Below are 19911 nucleotides of genomic sequence, written 5' to 3' on the forward strand. Positions count from 1 at the left end.
TATGCGAGACTAAACCAGATGAATTTTATAGCCATATTTTGTGACTGTTGAAGTAGAGAAGAATTAATAGTAATTAGAAATTGGTCAGGAGGTGGAGTAAAATCGGTGAATAACACTGGAATTAATAAATTACTGAATCCACTTAGAAGCTAGGTGCCCTTCAGAATCAAAGGTGCATATGTAACTAATAAATTCATCTACAGTGGCCAAAGAATTTGTGCAGCATTGATTTTTCAGTGTTTAAAAACTCACAAAGTCAGGACTAGAGAGATGGCTCAGAGGTTAAGAGCACTGACTGTTCTTCCAGAGGTCCCGAGTTCAATTCCCAGCAACCACATGGTGGCTCACAATCATCTGTAATGGGATCAGATGTCCTCTTGCAGGGTGTCTGAAAACAGCTACGGTGTACTCACATAAACTAAATAAATCTTTTTTAAAAAGTTTCACAAAGTCTCCACACTCAGGAGGCTGAACCATGAGTAGCACTACCACAGGTTGAAAACAGCCTAGGTTATATAGCAAAATGTTATCTTAAAAAATCCATGACTCAAATCTGAACTTATAGGCTCTTGGTGACACAAATGTAAACAATCTCAGAAATAGAGGTCTCAGGAAGATGGCTCAGTTGGTAAAGTCCCTGCGCACAGGAGCTTGAGGACCTTGTCCACAAGCTTCAGATCCTTGACGTCCACAGCCACAGTGAGAATGGAGACATGTGGATAATCTGGTCAGACCACTCTGCTTAGTTCAATAAGAGAGCTTGTGTCAATAGATACAGTAGAGAGAAAATGAACACACACACACATGCACATGCATGCACATACACTCACATTCACACACACACACACACACACAGAGAGAGAGAGAGAGAGAGAGAGAGAGAGATTATTCCTAAAATAGAGTTTACAAGCCTCATAAGGCTTGATATTATTGGACACAAAAAAGATGAGCCAAACATACTATTCCCACTATAGATAGGACTTTTGATAATAAATAGGATATATGCAGAACATGTAACAGAAATAAGAATGAGGCAAGTAACAAAGTAACACCAGGTCACACCCCACATACTAAGGAAGCAACCCCTTATAGCAAGAGACGCTGTCCTTTCAACAAGAACCATTTGTTCATCTTTACTAAAATTTGCATGTGAGTCTGAATTTTAAATAACATCAATTAGAAAAAATATCAAGGAAATTGTACCCTAGATTCGTCTACTCGTTTACTTTATGGCTAGTCATGACTACCTCACAAGTGATTCATCGGAAACTTCTATACATTTATTATATTTAAGTAATTATTTATTGTTCACACAACTTTATAACCAAGATTTTGATACTGAGAAATCAATATATTTTCTCTCTGTGTAAAATATCCATTACAAAATGCACATTTCTGCCTTGGAAATTCATTTGTAGAAATGAAAAAGTTTCACTAAAAAAATTCTAAGGCTTCTGTGATATTTAATAATATAATTTCATTTTGCTAAAAGCGCTTACACAGGCTCTTTGATATGGCAGGTATGAATAAAAGCCAGGGCAAGTTGTGTGTATATGTAATGAAAAACACTGAAGTTGGCACTGTTTGTGGTAAAACAAATTTTATGACACAGTTTTTCTGATGGGTAAGTTGAGAAACACAATGTTCCCAGTCTGACAGAGTCGGGACTGAAACTTCTTCCTCGCTGTCTCGAAGTCACTTTGCTTTCAGAAGGAAGAAGATGTCTAAGCATGCATGCATGCGGTCTTCTGTTTTACCCCTGATAAACTGAGATCCAAAGGGCCCTGCAAATACATCTCAGCTGACGTTCCGAGGCTAATTTTTCTTAGCTGGGTCAGATAAGAACTATTATCTTACCTGATGCTGATTTCATTGGGTCCACTTGATTGACAAATGCTTTTGCAATATAGCCTCCTTCAATGTGATGTAACAAAGGTTGGGAGTCAGTTACAGTCCCAGCATTTAAACTTTGTCAATAAACTAAGATACTTGGAGCTGAGATTTTGTTCAGCATGCTGCCTCTTTATTGCCTAAAATTGTCCTGATATCAATGACTAGACTAGGCATCTACGTCAGTTCCAGCATTTCTTGGTGCTTCTTTAAATTCTCCATTGTGGGAACAAAAGCAAAGATTGACAGCCATTCCTAACAGAATGAGATGCTGTGATCAAATGACAAGAAAAAACTCTCGGCAGTTCAAGGCTCACAAACTTTACTTAAAAGCTGCCCCTTCTTGTCGTTAAATATAGAAAAGGCCCCATATTTAAGGCCCCAAGTGTGGTTCTTCTATCAACTTGTCTCTATACAGTCATCAGAGACTCAATTTAGACTGCGTACTTAGCTTCTGTCTTGTAGAACTGATAAAATGCCTGGGTGCCTGAGCACAGCTTGGCTAATGCGCAGTCATACCTAACGCCGAGGCCAGAGAAATGCCTGAGCTAAACGTGATGAGAGGATACAAGTGGGTAGGAGTTTAGAGTATATTTTAAATATATTCTTTTCTCATTGAGCCTTTAATGGGAAACATTTTCCTAAGCAAACACGAGTCCGCTGTGTCTTGAAGCAGTTACTTCTTACTGAATAATTAGAGTAAAACATGGGAATTGTATATATCTCAGTTATCAGGGGTAAAACAGAAAACCGCATGCATGCATGCTTAGACATCCATTTTTCTGAAAGGATGTGACTTCTAACCAGCAAGAAAGAAGTTTTAGCTCAGACTCTGTCAGACTGAGAACACTATGTTTCTCAACTTACCCATCAGAAAAACTGCATCATTTGCAATGTACGCATCCTGAGTAGTCCAATAGAAAAGTTGAGAATTCTGTGTCTAATGATGCAAGCCAGTATTCTCCAGAAAGAGCCAGTATTCTCCAGAAAGAGCCAGCTGCCTGATAAAAGCTGATTTTTAGAACTCTCTGCAATGAAACATTTATACTTGCAAAAGTATTCTTTCTAATCACTGTAAAGTACTTTCAAGTTTTACACAATTTGCAGAGATATTATATATCTTAATTATGAGTTAGAAAATTTTTCAAAAATCTGATTTAAAAATATGCAAAATATCTTTACCCACACAAAGCACAGCCACAAAATTTAGATGGAAGATGCCATAATAAACAGTAAGTTTAAACGCTCTTGGTTTTGTGCTTCCCGCTGTGGTCCATTCAACAGTCAGAGATATATCAAAAAGTAAAAAAGAAATGGATATGTACCTGAAAAAGCATGTTACATTCTTGACAAAATACATCGTTACTATTCACATGTTAAGTGTATTTTTCTGTTAAAAAAATGTTTCTTAGAAAACACACATTTTCTTTTTCATTTGTAAACAATGGTGGCTTGTGGCAAAATAAAGCCCAAGTATTCGCATGGAGATTAAACTGCTGCTCATTCTGTGGAGGGGGAACCTCACCTAGGCATCTTCTACCTCATCTCAACAGTCACAGCATCAATCTTTATCAGTGGTCTCCAGTGCAGTCAAAGATGCTCCTCTTTGCCATAATTTACATTAGCACATGCATATGGTTGTATGATTTGAATTTTGTATAAGCATTGCATACATTTGTAATATGACTGCACACACACACAACCACTCACATTGCCTGAGTTAGGGAAGAGTTCCCACACACATCTTTCCTTTTAGATATTTTGCTGTATGTTCTTTTTACATATCCAGTAATATATGCATGATCATAGACAATGCATCTTGACGTTAGAACTACAGAGGTAATGAAAAGATGCCCTTGTGATATTAAAAATAGGTACTAAATATCAAGTGAGTATGATTTCTAGTATAAACATTTCCTCTTTTATTTCTTTTATCCTGGAACTCATGCAATTACAGTAAGTTAAAGAGAAACAAAAATGAGTTAAAAACTTCACTTATTGCTAAGAGGAGCTTTAAGCAGAAACAGTGAATGTAAGGCATGCCTTATGCCTCACAAGAGATGCAGGAAAAAAATAGGCGAAGAAAACAGATCATGTGTGGAGTCTAACAAAACAGCTAAAACCATTTCTAGTGAGGAGGAGGAGGTGAAGAACAAATTTTCTCTCTTTTTTGCAAGCATGGATGTAAGCAGGTCCCGCAGAGAGGTTTTTCCATATCTAGTTAGGGGTCAGAGATGTAAGAGGGAGGCCCCCAAGATAAACATGCAAATCAGTACTGCTTTCAATCACTACTCTAAGAGCAGAGCAGGAGGAAGACTTGGATCTTGAAGCCTGGAGGGATGCTTTTTCTGCAACAAGATCCAGTAAGCTACTTAAAATAAGGGTCTAGGAGAAGCCAATTGTCTAATATGAGCGTTAAAACAGGACCTGGCACAGCATCAACATGAAGATACTAAAAAAAAAAAAAGAAAGAAAGAAAGAAAGAAAAACAGCAGAGAACTGCAGCAAAGCCCATCCTCTGCTGAAAACTACCGTGCAGGGCTAAACTGGGCTCCTTGCCAAGAATTTAAAATACACAGCAGAGCAGGCACATCTATGAAAGATGACCAAGGAAGTAGAAATCTGAGCTTTATGATAGAGGAAAAGATGGTGGTGTAATGAAAGGCAGACCTGGAGCTGTCAGGATTCCGAAAACAAGTGTTAATAAAAACTTAAATATTAAAAATGAAGGAGGAGGGCCTGGTGGTGTGGCACACACCTTTAATCCCACCACTTAGAAGGTAGAGGAAGGCAGATCACTATGAGGTCTAGGCCAGCCTGGTCTTCAGAATGAGTTCCAGGATAATCAAGGCTACAGACGCCTTCTCTCTCTCTCTCTCTCTCTCTCTCTCTCTCTCTCTCTCTCTCTCTCTCTTTCACACACACACACACACATGCACACACACAATTTTCAATAAAGTAGAAGAGAAGGGGAAAGGGTAACAGGATTACAAATGGGACAGACATGACAGGAACAAGGGGGATGAACGATGGAAAGAGAGACAAAGACTGACCAAGGTGCTCCACTTTGTCACAACTGAAGCCCCAAACAATGAGAAGAACCAAGCATCTAAAGAGGCTCCTAGCCCTTTTTTTTTGTTTTAATACAAAAACTGGCACTCCAAATAACTATTGTATTTTCCCTGAAAATATGATCTCTGTATTTCAAGGACAAAAAAAATGTTCCCTATGACATACTTTAGTGAATTTATTACAATAAAAAATAAAGTGTTTTTTATGTGATTAGTTGAAAGCATCCAGCCACTTGTCAGATAAGGTTGCCTCCATGAGCCTCACCTGTTTCATGCAAGGCACTGGGTAAAATCCTACAAGATTCACAAGACAAGAGCAGCAAAGTACCATTGTCAGGAAATTGGCTCTTCTGGCATAACTCTAAGGAGGGATGATTTCAGAAAACTGAAGATCCAAATAAAATGGTTGCTGTGACCCACTAGATCAGTGGTTCTCAACTTGTGGGTCATGACCTCTTTGGAGGTCAAGTAAGCCATTCACAGGCTCAGGCACAGGCTACTTCTCATTCCACATTCAGGTTCCTGTCTGGCTCTACTGATTACTGAGCCCATCTCAGCTTCCCCATCAAAAGCTCAAACTCTTGTAGCATGCTTGGACCAATCCCAGCCTGACATCTGAGGAACTCCTCACCTATTGTCACCTCTGCCTACTACCTCACCTGCCTATCCCAGGTTCACTTTGCATCTCTTTCTTACCTTCTTGTAACAGAAACCTGACACCATCCCAAGGGTGCTGTCTCCCCTGCAGTGTTGTTTCCTTCCCAAAAGCCATTTGACATCACTGTTTCAGATTTGACATTCATCTTCCTTTGTAGATTTCACTGTTCCACAAGACCCCAGTATATGGGAGACAGCTGGGCTAACGTTTGTCCGCGCACATTCCCTGCCTTGTTGTTATCCTTAATGATCTAGACCTGTGACTAAGCCATCCAGTTGCCTGCTCGTAAGGAACTGCAGACCTCCCATTAATTACAGTTTCTGTGTCTTTCTCTAAAACTGTCACCTGAAAACTCTTCACTATGGAAACCCAAAAACTCCAACGAGCACACCTACACTGCTCCAACCTCTCTACACTTTCTAGTTGTCCTGTTTAAAGTCATGGTTACTCTGTAGCTTTCCCCCTTGCTCTCACTCAGAACTTCCCTCAACGGTTTCTTGCCTACATCAAGTTCTCTGTCAACTGAGCAAAAGTCCATGCAGCTTAATGTAACTGGAGCAAAGCTGCCAATTTTGCTCTGTGTCCCATGTCCATCCAATCTCCCACTCACACAGATGACGATTTCAGATTGTTCATTCTCTCCTCCAACCTCTAATACTGCCTTTCCATCTTCATCACCAGTTAATTCTCTTGCTTTTATGGTCACTGAAAAGCAGAAGTGATACTGAGACCCAACATAGGCTCCTGTTAGCTACACACCTAACAGCACAGAGAATATCAGAGGATGCTCTGCACACAAGGATGGGTAGCCTGGTCAAGGATGGATACCCTGGTCAAGGATGGATAGACTGACCAAGGATGGACAGCCTGGGTCAAGGATGGATGGCCTGGGTCAAGGATGGACAGCCTGGGTCAAGGATGGACAGCCTGGGTCAAGGATGGACAGCCTGGGTCAAGGATGGACAGCCTGAGTCAAGGATGGACAGCCTGGGTCAAGGATGGATGGCCTGGGTCAAGGATGGATGGCCTGGGTCAAGGATGGATGGCCTGGGTCAAGGATGGATGGCCTGGGTCAAGGATGGACAGCCTGGGTCAAGGATGGATGGCCTGGGTCAAGGATGGATGGCCTGGGTCAAGGATGGACAGCCTGGGTCAAGGATGGATGGCCTGGGTCAAGGATGGATGGCCTGGATTGGTGTAGGGATCACTAACCCCAGGTGTTCCCAGAATTCATACCTTCTAAAACTTTCCATTATTGCTTTTGTCTACAACTGTAACATGCCCTAAACTCTCCATCTGGTTTGTAGTGTAAATACGGAGTGGATAGACTTTAACTACAGAGATAGCTTACTTTAAATAATATGCAGAGGGACATGGAGTGCACTAGTCTGACTGGAGAGAGATATGTGTGCAAATCATTTTACCTAAGTTATGGAGCATTCATTGCTCTAGGTTCCTGGTATTTAGACATGAACAAGGTAAATAAAATACGGAGTCTCCCAGAGTTTACATTTAATAAGGACTAGGACAGTTTATAATCTATAAACATAATGCTTAAAACATGGAGTCAGTGTGGAGAGAATAAAGAACAAATTTATCATAGCCAGTGTTTGAAGGTTGGTTTCCACCAGCCATTAGTGCCTACACACACTGCCTAGTGAGTATTAGTAAACTAGTGGTTGAGTCTCAACAATCACACCCACTATCAAGCATAGCTCCAATTCTGGGAAACCGTGAGTGTCCAGTGAAGAACTGGGAGCTGCCACTAACTCTACAGAGACATGACACATTCTAGGGCAAATATATGGCTACAATATATTTTATGTTCATTTATACTAATAAAAATTCTATTACCTCTTAAATATGTATGATCCCCCCCTTTTCTTTTTTTGGAAAATATCCTTGCACACATGCAATGTTTTCAAAAGCCGTACATCTTTGCATTTTATTTGAGGTATTTAGTCCAATGTAACTAGAATTGTGAAATAACTTAAAAGACTTAGATCTATTCTGGAATTAAGTTGTTCTTCCATATACAGAGGGATCAACAGAAATTTAGATAAGTCTGTTCTTAGAGACATTTTATCCTTAAAGCACCATTACTGCAAGAAGCAAATCATATCTTCATATCTTATACTTAAGAATGTATAATAAATTTTTTGCACAGGGAAAATCAGGTTTGACAAGGTACTGGAGAAAGGGATACAGTAAGATTTAGAAAGTGAAGTGCAGGTGACTAATGAGCCAGAAAGACTGATTTATAAGGGAAGATTAAAAGAATTAACTAGGTATGGAACAGCAGGAAAAATTATAAAGAATGAAGCTATGTGATTTGCCTCATCATGGAGCACTCCCTCAGAACATTTAAATATGACCAGAGAAAGCCAACCTACACAAGAACCCACAGGCCAGGAGCATATCTGCATAGGGTTTAAAGATGCCAAATTCTAACCTCCACTTGCTGATTACAAATGTGTAGGAAGCCAGATATATTCTTTCATGATTTCTTTTTCATCAAAATCCTGATATCTAAACAAAATATATCCTACGGACATATGGTATTATTTTTGAAATTGTATGAAACATAATTAATTGTTCTCTATATGGATACGAATGAAGACTCACCTGCTATCTGAGTTTTGTATCTACTGTCATTCCTGGAATAGAGTGAATCACTGAGGCTGAAGACTCAGTTAGTGGTTAGGTCTTACTTTATGCAGGCAAATACATATGTAATGTTATATAAAATATAACATTTATGCATTATGATTCACATCATGATGAATTATAACAGCCCTATCCTACATTGCTGTGATACTTTTAAGAATGATTTAAATTATTTAAATGTATACTGTCTAGCCAGTCATCTCGGCACCACACTTATCTGGTCCTAGTTATTTAGGCAAAAATAATGTGCATTTATAGGAAATTGTTTTTCTTAGGATAACAGTCTAAATTAATAGCTTATAATATATTTAGGCATTACATAGTATAAGGAAATAAATTCATGATATTTGTATGATGTGAAATAAATCCATTTAATTTTCACACACACACACATATATGTATATATATATATATATATATATATATATATATATATATATATATAAAACTCATTCAATAGCTAACTCAGTAGCTAGCTATTATTTGATAAAGTATTATTCTTTTTCAGTTATATAAGGAAAAATATGCTCTTGGTAAAACATGCTTGAATATTGACACAATTATAGATTTTTATGATGATTTTCTTTGAGTTTTTCCTTCCAAAAAAAGTTGTTAGTTCTATATGAACAATAGACATGGTCAGATATTTGACATGCAATACAGCTATGCTATGAACACAAAATATAAGATATATTTCACCAGACATCATAGCATAGTATTATAGAAATAACAATAGTTTTGTGGGGAAAACATTTCAGAAACCATTATAGTAAAGCTTAGTCAAAATTCATTATTATGAATTTTGTTTGTTCCAAGTTAACTATGTCCTTGCTCAATGATCAAATGGCAGAAGAAACAACTTTTAATTTTTTTAATATTCACTGAAAATAAAACTAATACATTATAAATTTTATGACAAGTGTTTTAGACTTAAAGTTTTAAGTTATCCTTTTAAAATCCTCATCTCAAGGTCTTGAAAATCCAGGTAGATGCCACACTAGGATTCACACTGTCAAAGCTATAGTCTGGGACCAATACTGAGTCCAAGAGAATGTGACAACCTGAAGGCACTGTTTGCAACTACAACTCAAAATGTAATTGTAAACAACCCTGTTAAAAATGGCCATAGATCTGAAGAGACATCTGATCAAGGGCACAGATGAAGAGTAGATAGATGTAAAGAGACTCTACACATATATAAAGAGAGTCTGCATCGTATGCCATCGGGCACATGCAGGCTTACATGAGATGCCACAACCTGCTGCCAGACAAACTCTCTAACCCAGCAGTCAAGTTTCTTATTTCTTATTATTTGTCCAAACGAACTGAAAACTTAGGTCCACACAAAACTAGATACACAGACGTTTATAGTAGCTTTCTCCATGTTTGCTGGGAATCAACCAAGATGTCTTTTGTCAGGTAAATGAACTAGAGTACTCAGACAGTGTAGTGTTACTCACCGCAGGGAAGAAACACGCTACCAAGGCAGGAAAAGAAATGGAAAACTATAAATGAGCATGCTAAGTGAAAGTGCTGACTTGAAAGCTATAAATTGCATAATACCAAGTAAGTGACCATTTATTTAGGAACAACACCACACCATGGAGCCAGTAAAAAGGTCAATGACAGGGGGTGTATTGAGGTAGTTTAGGGACATGAAAGAGATTGTATCTGTATGATACTATTATGACAAATATATGTATTAAAAGTATACTTATATTGATAGAATGTATGAAACTGACTTCCAAGGAACCTAGAGGCTGGAATCAAAGATCTACCAAGGAACACCTTCAACTGTGGTGTCAATTAGGGGATGCTGTTAATGGGGGAGGCTGTGCATATGGCAACAGCCTTCACTCTACTTTTTGCTTCCCTAGTTTGAACCTTAACCTTGTCTTTAAAAAGGTAAAATTTATTTAAAAAAAAAAAAAGGAAAAGAAATCCTGGGCCTGGAGTAATATCCCATGGAATGACTTTATTAATTTTCACAAGTCAAATCAAAGGAGAAGCGCTCTGGGCTCCAATCTGACACCCGGAGGATAGGGTTAAGCTTCTTTCTAAATTATATGCTCCCTAAAATAAGATACACAAACCTACTAACATACACACAGTTTGATTTTTTTATAGTCATACACAAATATTTAATATCAGCCTTACGCATGGATTTATGAATGAGAAAAAGACACATGTGTTCTTATTTACATACACATTGTATGTAGTCATATACACATTAGATCTCCACAGACACAGACACTGTGTACGGATGGCAGCTTGCACACATGTGTTAGATCTCCTGCTACACATTTCTTGAGTGTTTATGGAAATTAACACCATTTTGAAAGCTCCATACAATTCCATCAATCAAGCACAGGGTATTAATTTAAGAAATTTACTGACACAAGGAAACATAAAGTCTTGTTATATCTTGTAGCTTCTTCTGCAGGTAATAAAAGTCTAAGTACAGAGTACATCATGGTCCTAATAAAATTGGAAGGTCTGCTCATTCTGACAGGGTACAAAATAAAACATAGACAAGCTTCCCATAAATGAATACCACAGTATCAATCATCTCTCCGCTACTGTGTGAAAGTGTAGGGCAGATCACATATTTATTTTTCCCACTAGTACAAACTGCTGGTCATGGCAGAGGCTTCCAGCTTTCTGCTTGCAGAACTGCCACTCCTTTGTGTCACCTGGAGGTTAGGAGCCACGTCTGGTGTGCTGTGCTCAACACTCAGCTTAAGAGAGCTGCACTATCAGTGTGCTGGACACTTGGAGGTGCAGACTGCTAGGCATAAGCAACAGACTGGAGTGGGAAAATCTAAGACTGCATTGGATACTGGAACAGTTCACAGGGACAGCTGACAAAAGCTTAAAAACAGAAAGCAAAATACAAATTATGTTCATTTAAAGGATACAGAACTCATCACAAAAGACAGGAAAGTAGTGATTGATTACCCTCATTAAAATCCTATTTCTTCTGATTGAGTTCACAGCAGGTCCTGCCTCTTCTGGTTGTTCCCAGCTTCCAACTTCCTGTTACTTTAAGGATCCTTCTAAGGATTTAGGGGCTCTTGCCCTTAACTCAAGTGAGGGGACAGTGACAATAGACAATGCTGGTTGCCCCAGGAGGGTTTTATGTACTGGCTAAAAGTAGCACACATTGGTGCCATACAGGCTAACAGGCTAACATTTGGTTAAAAATAGACACATCTAACTGCAGGAGAAGTGGGGGAAGGTGGTCTCCCTGTGTGTTTGGGCACAGGAGAAAATATGTTTTATAATAATCTGAAGACTAGTCTTTGCTCCACTAAATTTGTCACAAAGCATTTCAGGTTGGGATGCAGCTATGTTGGTTGAGGGCTTGAAGGCTTGAAGTAGCATGTCCAAAGTCAAGGGCTCCCACCAGCATCATGTAAACAGACTGTGTAGAACGATACCCTATGTGTAATCTCAAGAGTTCAGAAACCCAACATCCACCTCACCTATGCTACACAGTCAGCTGGAGGCCAGCATGAAGTACATAAGAACCAGACTAAAATCCAAGCAACCAAACAGATATTCAAACAAACAGGCACACACACACACACACACACACACACACAAGACTCCATTTCATTCTTCTTTTACCCATAGACTCCATCAGTGACCACACTCAGAAGTGCCACCCACACAATGTGTGCAGCTCCAGCTTGTGGGTCTCTGAGTGGTGTGCCACCCTTCATCACCACAGATGGAGTCAGGGGACCCACAGCCTCAAAGGGCAACTTCTCTGTCTTTCTGCGTTCTAACATACAGAGCTAGGTCATCATGAGATCCCTCTATCAGGCTCAGCATCTACTCTGATTGTCTGTAGGGACTGCTTTCAGTCGCTGTACTCAATGGCTCTTACTCCTGGTACTTTCTTTTCGGACACTGAGTGTGCTCCATCAAGACTGGGGTTACAGACCCTCAGGAGTGTATAGTACGTCTTTACACCACTTCTACTTTGCAAGTTTCAAGGCTCAGGGGTCTGTGTGGAGTTTAGTAGAGCAAGGCCTTTTCAGTCTTAGCTTATTTTAATTTTATTGTGCCAATTATTGCAAATACAGCTGTTTGTTTCCAGGCAGTTTTGTGTGACAATAATAAAATGCAAAGATCTCCAGAGATTTATTTCACTGCTTCCTCGGGCCCTACTCCACCCCATCCTAAATGTGGCTTCATACACAGAAGCCAGTTGAAGTGGCATGCCAGGATCAGTTTTCACAGTTGAGGAAGTGTTACTGGACTCTCATAGCTAACATTTCTTTGAGAACTTGTTACTGCTTGTGAATCCAGGTGTAGCTGGATTTCCCGTCCCTACAGAGACTCTGGTCACTAAACTTGTCCAAACCTTTTCAATGCTTACACACTAGCCAGTTTTCACCTGCTCTCACCCCTTTCTCACTATGTGCCACTGAAGACATCCAGAGTAACAAGCATGCAATTACCCCAGACTTACCAAGCCTCTCCCCAGAGCCAGGGTCTCGGCAGTCTGTCTTGCACATTGTCACAGTTACCGTTAGAAAGGCACTTCTGGTAACCATGGCACTGCCTTCTTTCGGTCTTTGCTGTATCTCCCTTTGGGCTTTACAGTCTCATTATGGCCTCACTTTACTTCCAGACCTGATTTCTGAATTACGGTACTGGAAAAACACTACCTGCTATGACAAGCAAAACGCACGGTGACATCTGTGGCATTAGAGAGGAAAGGCTCATCTCTGGGATCACATGAAACGTGCAAAAGTTCTTCCTCCGCCAGTAGCCTCTAATGCAATGGGGTCTTCCTCCAGGGCTCTGCACTTCTGTGCCTTTCTTTCACGGAAGGAGATCAAGAATGAGCATGGTACAGGGTCATGGGAGCAGGGCTGGCTGATAATTCTTAGCTGGGCATGGTCATGGAGCCACACGTGACTGCAGTAAGGAGAGTCAGTAACCTCAAAGGAAGGAGGAAAAGTTGTCCTAGCTCCTGCCATATTGCCAGGTGAAGCCAACACCACAATGCTGGCCATGAAGGAAATGGAAGAAAGGAAAGCATCCTGTTCACTCGCTCTTATTGTTCAGAGGAAAGTCAGGATGGTCATAAGCAAACAACGATGTGTAGGAAACACAACCAACTCAGTTTAAATTTATACTTGAGCTAATTGTGTTAAAAATAGCAGCAAGAGAAGGTAGGGCTCTAACATTCAATCATATGCAAATGAAGAGGTGCTATTTTCTTTTAGTCAACTGAACACTGAACATGTCACCTGTTGACAAGATCATTAATGAAATACGTATGTTTTAGAAGGAGGACCTCAAGCCACGCACAGTCCACCTAGGAGGAAGTTTGATAGCCGGACTAAAACACTCTACCATTAATATCTCTTGATCTGGCAATTACACCTCGAGAAACTCACAGTAATGAGATAATTAGAAAGTTCACAGAGGTGCAAGCAGAAGAATAATTATCCCAGCACATTTTAAAACAGAAAAAAAAAACCTATTAAGTGATTCCACATAGAGATCAATTAAATAAATTGTGTTCTTAAAAGTAGAATTTAAAACAGGATAAAATTATGATGCAAACTAATTATTAGCAAAGAAAAAAAATGCATCAGTAGACAATAGTAAATGAAAACCAAACAAATAAGACTTCATGTCATTGGTAGTGCAGGTGTGTGCATAAAGGGAAAAGAGAAAGGGGTAAAGGGAAGAGGGAGGGAGAGCTGAGAACCTATGAATACCCACAAACACAGAGCACATTTGTGGAGTCTAGACACCCACGCTCTTTCCCAGTCAATGGGTGGCAATGTGTGGGATGTCTTTTACCTTGGTGGGATGGTGCTGCAATGAAATTTTGAATCACATTGGCTCAATCAAATGTTATTATTTTTATTTGCAGCCAAACATATTTTCTGGTAAAATATGCAAATTCTCAATTTGTCTTTACTCTTGAATATAGCTTTCTATACTTTCAACTTAAGAATAAAATAAAATGTCTAGTTTTTTTGTGGAAACTTTTTTTTTTTACTTATTTAAAGTTAAGGCAGAATTTTAACAATCACAAGAAAAAGGGTTGTTTCTGTTTCATTTTCTTTTCTCTTTGAAGTTAATGGTAAAAAGACTGGGCATGAACTCTAGGGTCCGTCTGCACCGTGTACCTGGGTCTTTGTCAAGCTATTAAAGGATATAAATAAGCTCAGATCTGCTCAGCTGACTATCAAGATGATAATCTGTATCTTACAGAGTGGTGAGAATGGCTTAGGTAAAATTCAGCCTCCAACTCCAGCATTTCCACTAAGTTTGATATTTAATATTTTTATTAAGAGGTTGCTTCCATGAAAGTATTTTGCAAAATATTTTCTTTTAATTCTATCTTTTTATTAGATATTTTCTTTATTTACATTTTAAATGTTATCCCCTTTCCTAGTTTCCCCTCCAAAAATCCCCTATTCCCTCCCTCTCTCCCTGCTCACCAACCTACCTACTCCCACTTCCTGGCTCTGGCTCTCACTAATGACTGACTAGGCCATCCTCTGCTACATATGCAGGTAGAGCCATGAGCTCTACCATGTGTTTTCTTTGATAAGTGGTTTAGTCCCAGGGAGCTCTGGGGGTACTGGTTAGCTCATATTGTTTTTCCTCCTATGGGGCTGAAAACCCCTTCAGTTCCTTGGGTACTTTCTCTACCTCCTTCATTGGGGACCCTGTGCTCCATCCAATGGATGGCTGTGAGCATCCACTTCTGTATGTATCAGGCACTGGCAGAGCCTCTCATGAGACAGCTTTATCAGGCTCCTGTCAGCAAGAGCTAATATCCAATATATACAAAGAACTCAAGAAATTGGACTCCAGAAAATCAAATAACCCCATTAAAAATAGGGTACAGAGCTAAACAAAGAATTCTCAACTGGCTGAGAAGCACCTGAAAAAATGTTCAACATCCTTAATCATCAAGGAAATGCAAATCAAAACAACCCTGAGATTCCACCTCACACCAGTCAGAATGGCTAAGATAAAAAATACAGGTGACAACAGATGCTGGGGAAGATGTGAAGAAAGAGGAATACTCCTCCATTTCTGGTGGGATTGCAAGCTGGTACAACCACTCTGGAAATCAGTTTGGTGGTTCCTCAGATAAGTGGACATAGTACTACCAGAAGATCCAGCGATACCACTCCTGGGCATATACCCAGAAGATGCTCCAACTTGTAATAAGGACACATGCTCCACTATGTTCATAGCAGCCTTATTTATAATAGCCAGAAGCTGTAAAGAACCCAGATGTCCCTCAACAGAGGAATGGATACAGAAAATATGGTACATTTACACAAAGGAGTACTACTCAGCTATTAAAGACAATGAATTTATGAAATTCTTAGGCAAATGGATAGATCTGGAGGATATCATTCTGAGTGAGGTAACCCAATCACCAAAGAACACACATGATATGCACTCACTGATAAGTGGATATTAGCCCAAAAGCTCAGAATACCCAAGAATCAATTTGCAGAACACATGAAACTCAAGAAGAAGGAAGACCAAAGTGTGGATATTTCAATCCTTCTTAGAAGGGGGAACAAAATACCTATGGAAGGAGTTACAGAGACAAAGTTTGGAGCAGAGACTGAAGAAATGACCATTCAGAGACTGCCCTACCTGGGGATTCATCCCATATACAATCACCAAGTTCAGACACTATTGCAGATGCCAAAACATTTTCTCAATTTGTATAATCTCTGAGGTAAACTTTTGGGTTAGAACTCCCTAGGGTAAGTCAACTTGGTTCACATTTCTAGAACACCTCTTTGCCCTGGAATTGCTCATCAGTTGATAATTCTGCAAAGTTGTAGTCAAGTGTTCCAATGAAGCACAGACTTGCAAGAGCAATGCCAGTAAAATTATATATTACTGTTATTATACTTTGTGAGGCATATGGCACTGGAGACGTAGTTTCTGGGGGAAATGTTATCTTTTTACAAATAGTTACTCATCTAAAATTTAAACTTCTTAAAAGTAGTTGCTAAGAACCACTGCTTACGCTTTGTTTTCTCACGTGCAGTGAAGAAAACGCAATGCTGGCAAAGTTGTTCAAGTCAACAAATATTTCAAAACGTTTGCCATAGTTATCCTTTAGTGTACTAACTGGTGTGGGGTACTTTATCTACTTCTGTTTCATTCTGAGGTCTTCAACTTTTGCACATTGCTTCTGTTCTTGTATAGTTAAATTACCTGCCGGCAAACAACTGAGTTGGCCTAAAGTTATTTAAATTCATACCTACACGTGTCTTCAATTATAGTCACTAATGGCAGATAGTTATTTCCAACCTAGAATCTAGAATCTGTTGTCATTTAATTGGTGTCTTAAAATTGTACTTAAGTTGATAGCTGATATGACTGGAGATTTTATATATATATATATATATACACATATATATAAATATATATATATATAATTATATATATACACATATATATAATTATATACACACACACATATATATATATATATATAATTATATATACACACATATATATAATTATACACACACACACACATATATATATATATATATATATATATATAAAATTTTCTTTCACTTTGTTCCTCTACTTTCCCTGTATATATTTAGATTAGTTCATATGATTGAGTTTTATTATCATTTCTGGGTTTTTAGCTATAATTATTTGTCCCTGTTTTACTGGTTGCTTTTGGGGATTAGAGTCACCATCCTTAATTTATCATTGTCTACTTTCCAGTGTTAATATACCACCTACATTGTATGGCATCTTAACATCACAGGAAAATTTACTTATTTTTCTCCTCTGTATGCAGGCATAGTCATAGGTTTTATTTGAATGTGGTTTATTAATCATGACACAGTTATTTTAATTTAAAAAACATATTAATTTAAAATAATTAAATAATTAAAAGCTATTAGATATTATCAAGAAAATTGGAAAAGCAATGTAATTTCCTTTTGTATTTGGATCTCTGTTCTTTCCTCCGTGCAGATCTGGGGCCTGTGGTTTTAGGTTTCCTCTGCATTGCTGAGTTCTTGTAACATTTTTTAGTGACTCTGCCAGTGAGAAAGGTTATGACTTACGTATGATTGGGAAAAACATATACTGACCTTCAGTTGTTAAAATAAAGTATTTTCAGGATAAAGAACTACAGGTATGCACTCTGTTCATTCATGAACATGGAGCAGGGAGAGATTCCAATCCTGTGTTTTAGCTTTCATTCCTTCCCCCATAAGAAATCTTATAGTCATTCTTACCCAGTTTGTGTGTGCTGCCTTTTACACATGTATTCTATACAATTTATTCTGCTAACTTGTTTTATGCCCTTGGATTACAACGGGCTTCAGAGTATGTCTCTATTTCTCATGCTTCTATGTGTACAAGTTTCTTATATGTGTGCGGTTTGGCCACCAACTTTTCAGTCCCCTCAGTTTCTATTCCTACACATCTTTGCCACTTCTATCCATCTCACAGTTCATTGAGTACCCTTTAATCTTTCTTGCTCTCCTGGGCAGTTTCTCTTGCTGCCTTCCACTTCACTAAACATTTTTTTCCTACAATATCTCCTTTACATTCACATAATAACTGTAATTTTTATATTGGACATATTGTTTCCATTTCTAGAATTTAGCTTTGGTGTTTGTATATTTTATAGGAGTCTCTATTGACATAGCAGATATTCTCTTGAGCTTTTTGAACATATTGGGTAGAAACTATATTAATTATTTTAATGTTTTATTTATGAAATTTGTATAAATTCTGGGTCAGTTTCAAGGGACAACATTTTCTCCTTATTTTTCATCACTTTTTGATTTGTATGTATGTGTATGTCTGGTAATATTTTATTTGTTGTTTGCCATTTTGAACATTATCATTTTTGTATGATGAATTTTTAACACACCTATTCATATCTTTGAGACTTGTCAGGGGAAAGGTTAAATTCTCTTGGATTTGAAGGATTAATTTGGCCTTTCTGAGTCTTTCTGTTAGGCTATGTTAAAAATAAGGATTTTGATTAGGTTTGTTTTCTACACTAATGGAGCTTTTTTTTAAGCAATACTCCTTGATCATGATGCTTTCTACCCTGGGTATTGGGAACAGGAACACTCTCCTTGTTGGAACTTGGTTGCTGTACCAGTTTACTAGTTCAAGTTTTCCTTTCCATGGTTGCTCAACCAGTCTCATCAACCAGGGAGGAATCTTCTGCAGCCCCTGGGCACATACTTTGTACTTTCGTACCTTTCTGATTCTACTTCTGCTAGATTCTAGCTGCCTTCAACTTGTAAGTTCTAACCTATACCTTCATGCTGTCTCTAAGCAAAATGTCAGGGAAATTGCACATCTTCCTTCATCTGTATCTATGTTTGGGGAGTATAGCCGTTTGTCACTAATACCCAAAGGCTGGAGAGCTATTGATTCACATATTTTATCTAAAATCATTTCAGGTCAGAAGAGAGCTTAGTTCTTGGTTTTTCATGTTGAACAGAAATACTCAATGCATATTCTAAGGAATGGGAGACTGATTGAATTGCTCAAGACTATCCTTTCTTTGCCTTTCTGTTTCTAATACCTGTCATAGTATCCTGTTAGATCAACGGTTCTCAACGTTTCTAATGCTGCAAACCTTTACTAAGGCTCCTCATGCTGTGGTGATACCCAACCATAAAATTATTTTATTGCTATGTCATAACTAATTTTCTGACTGTTATGAATCGTAATGTAAATATTTGATATGCAGGCTATATAATATGTGATCCCCGTGAAAGGTTCATTTAATTCCCGAAAAGGTCACAATCTATAGGTTGAGAATTGCTGGTTTAGATACTTAGTAATTTCGCGTTATGACGATATGTTACAGAATTTGTAAGCAATGGTAGGAGAGGAGATAAGGACATGGTGTCCCCTCTCCTAAGGAAGGATCCATTTTCTTCCCTTCTACTGTTTAGTGAAGAGAAGTATAATGAAATAGCTATTAAATTATATTTTCTATAGAATTCTTGTACTATAGAATTCAATACTGCCAATAAAGGCCGTGGCTTTTAAAACAAATTTTTTTCCTATTTGTGAAGTTGCAGACTCAAGGGTCCCCTGGGCCTGGTACCCCAGCATTCACTCTACAGCCTTGCTGCATGGCTCGGCTCCTGGGTGAATTACTCCGTCTGCCTGTTTGCATTAGGATCAACCAGCCTCCTGAGAAGGAAATCAAGCATTGGTACAGAGACGGAGCAAGAAAATGCATGTAGTTGGGTAAATGTAATGCATTTCAGTATTTAAATCTGTACATTTTTGCTAGGAATATCTTCAACAAGGCCTTTCAAATTTAAGTGACTACATAAAAGCAAAAATAAAAAGTATTTTCCTAGACCTTCAAGTCTGTGTTATGTTTTCTTACGATGTAACAAAAACATTTGCAAACAAAAGGTGTTGTTATTTGCAAAATATCTATTATAGTGCTTGCCAGGTTTAAAGTACTTTGAAAGTGTTTGTTAAATAATTAAGGGTAAATTTTTAAAAGTAGCATGTATTTTTTTTTTTTTTTGCAAGCATATCACAACCTACACCCGAGAACAGAACAACAAAAATCATTACAATATTTAAAAT

General features: G+C 38.3%; 1 protein-coding gene across 1 annotated transcript in view; it reads right to left on the reverse strand.

Annotated features, from left to right (window-relative positions):
• Nucleotides 1-19911, reverse strand: part of Pacrg (PARK2 co-regulated) — a 437183-nt gene that overhangs the window by 384412 nt on the left and 32860 nt on the right. The window lies entirely within an intron of this gene.

Source organism: Mus musculus, chromosome 17 (genome assembly GCF_000001635.26).
Source record: "Mus musculus strain C57BL/6J chromosome 17, GRCm38.p6 C57BL/6J".
Lineage (NCBI taxonomy): Eukaryota > Metazoa > Chordata > Mammalia > Rodentia > Muridae > Mus > Mus musculus.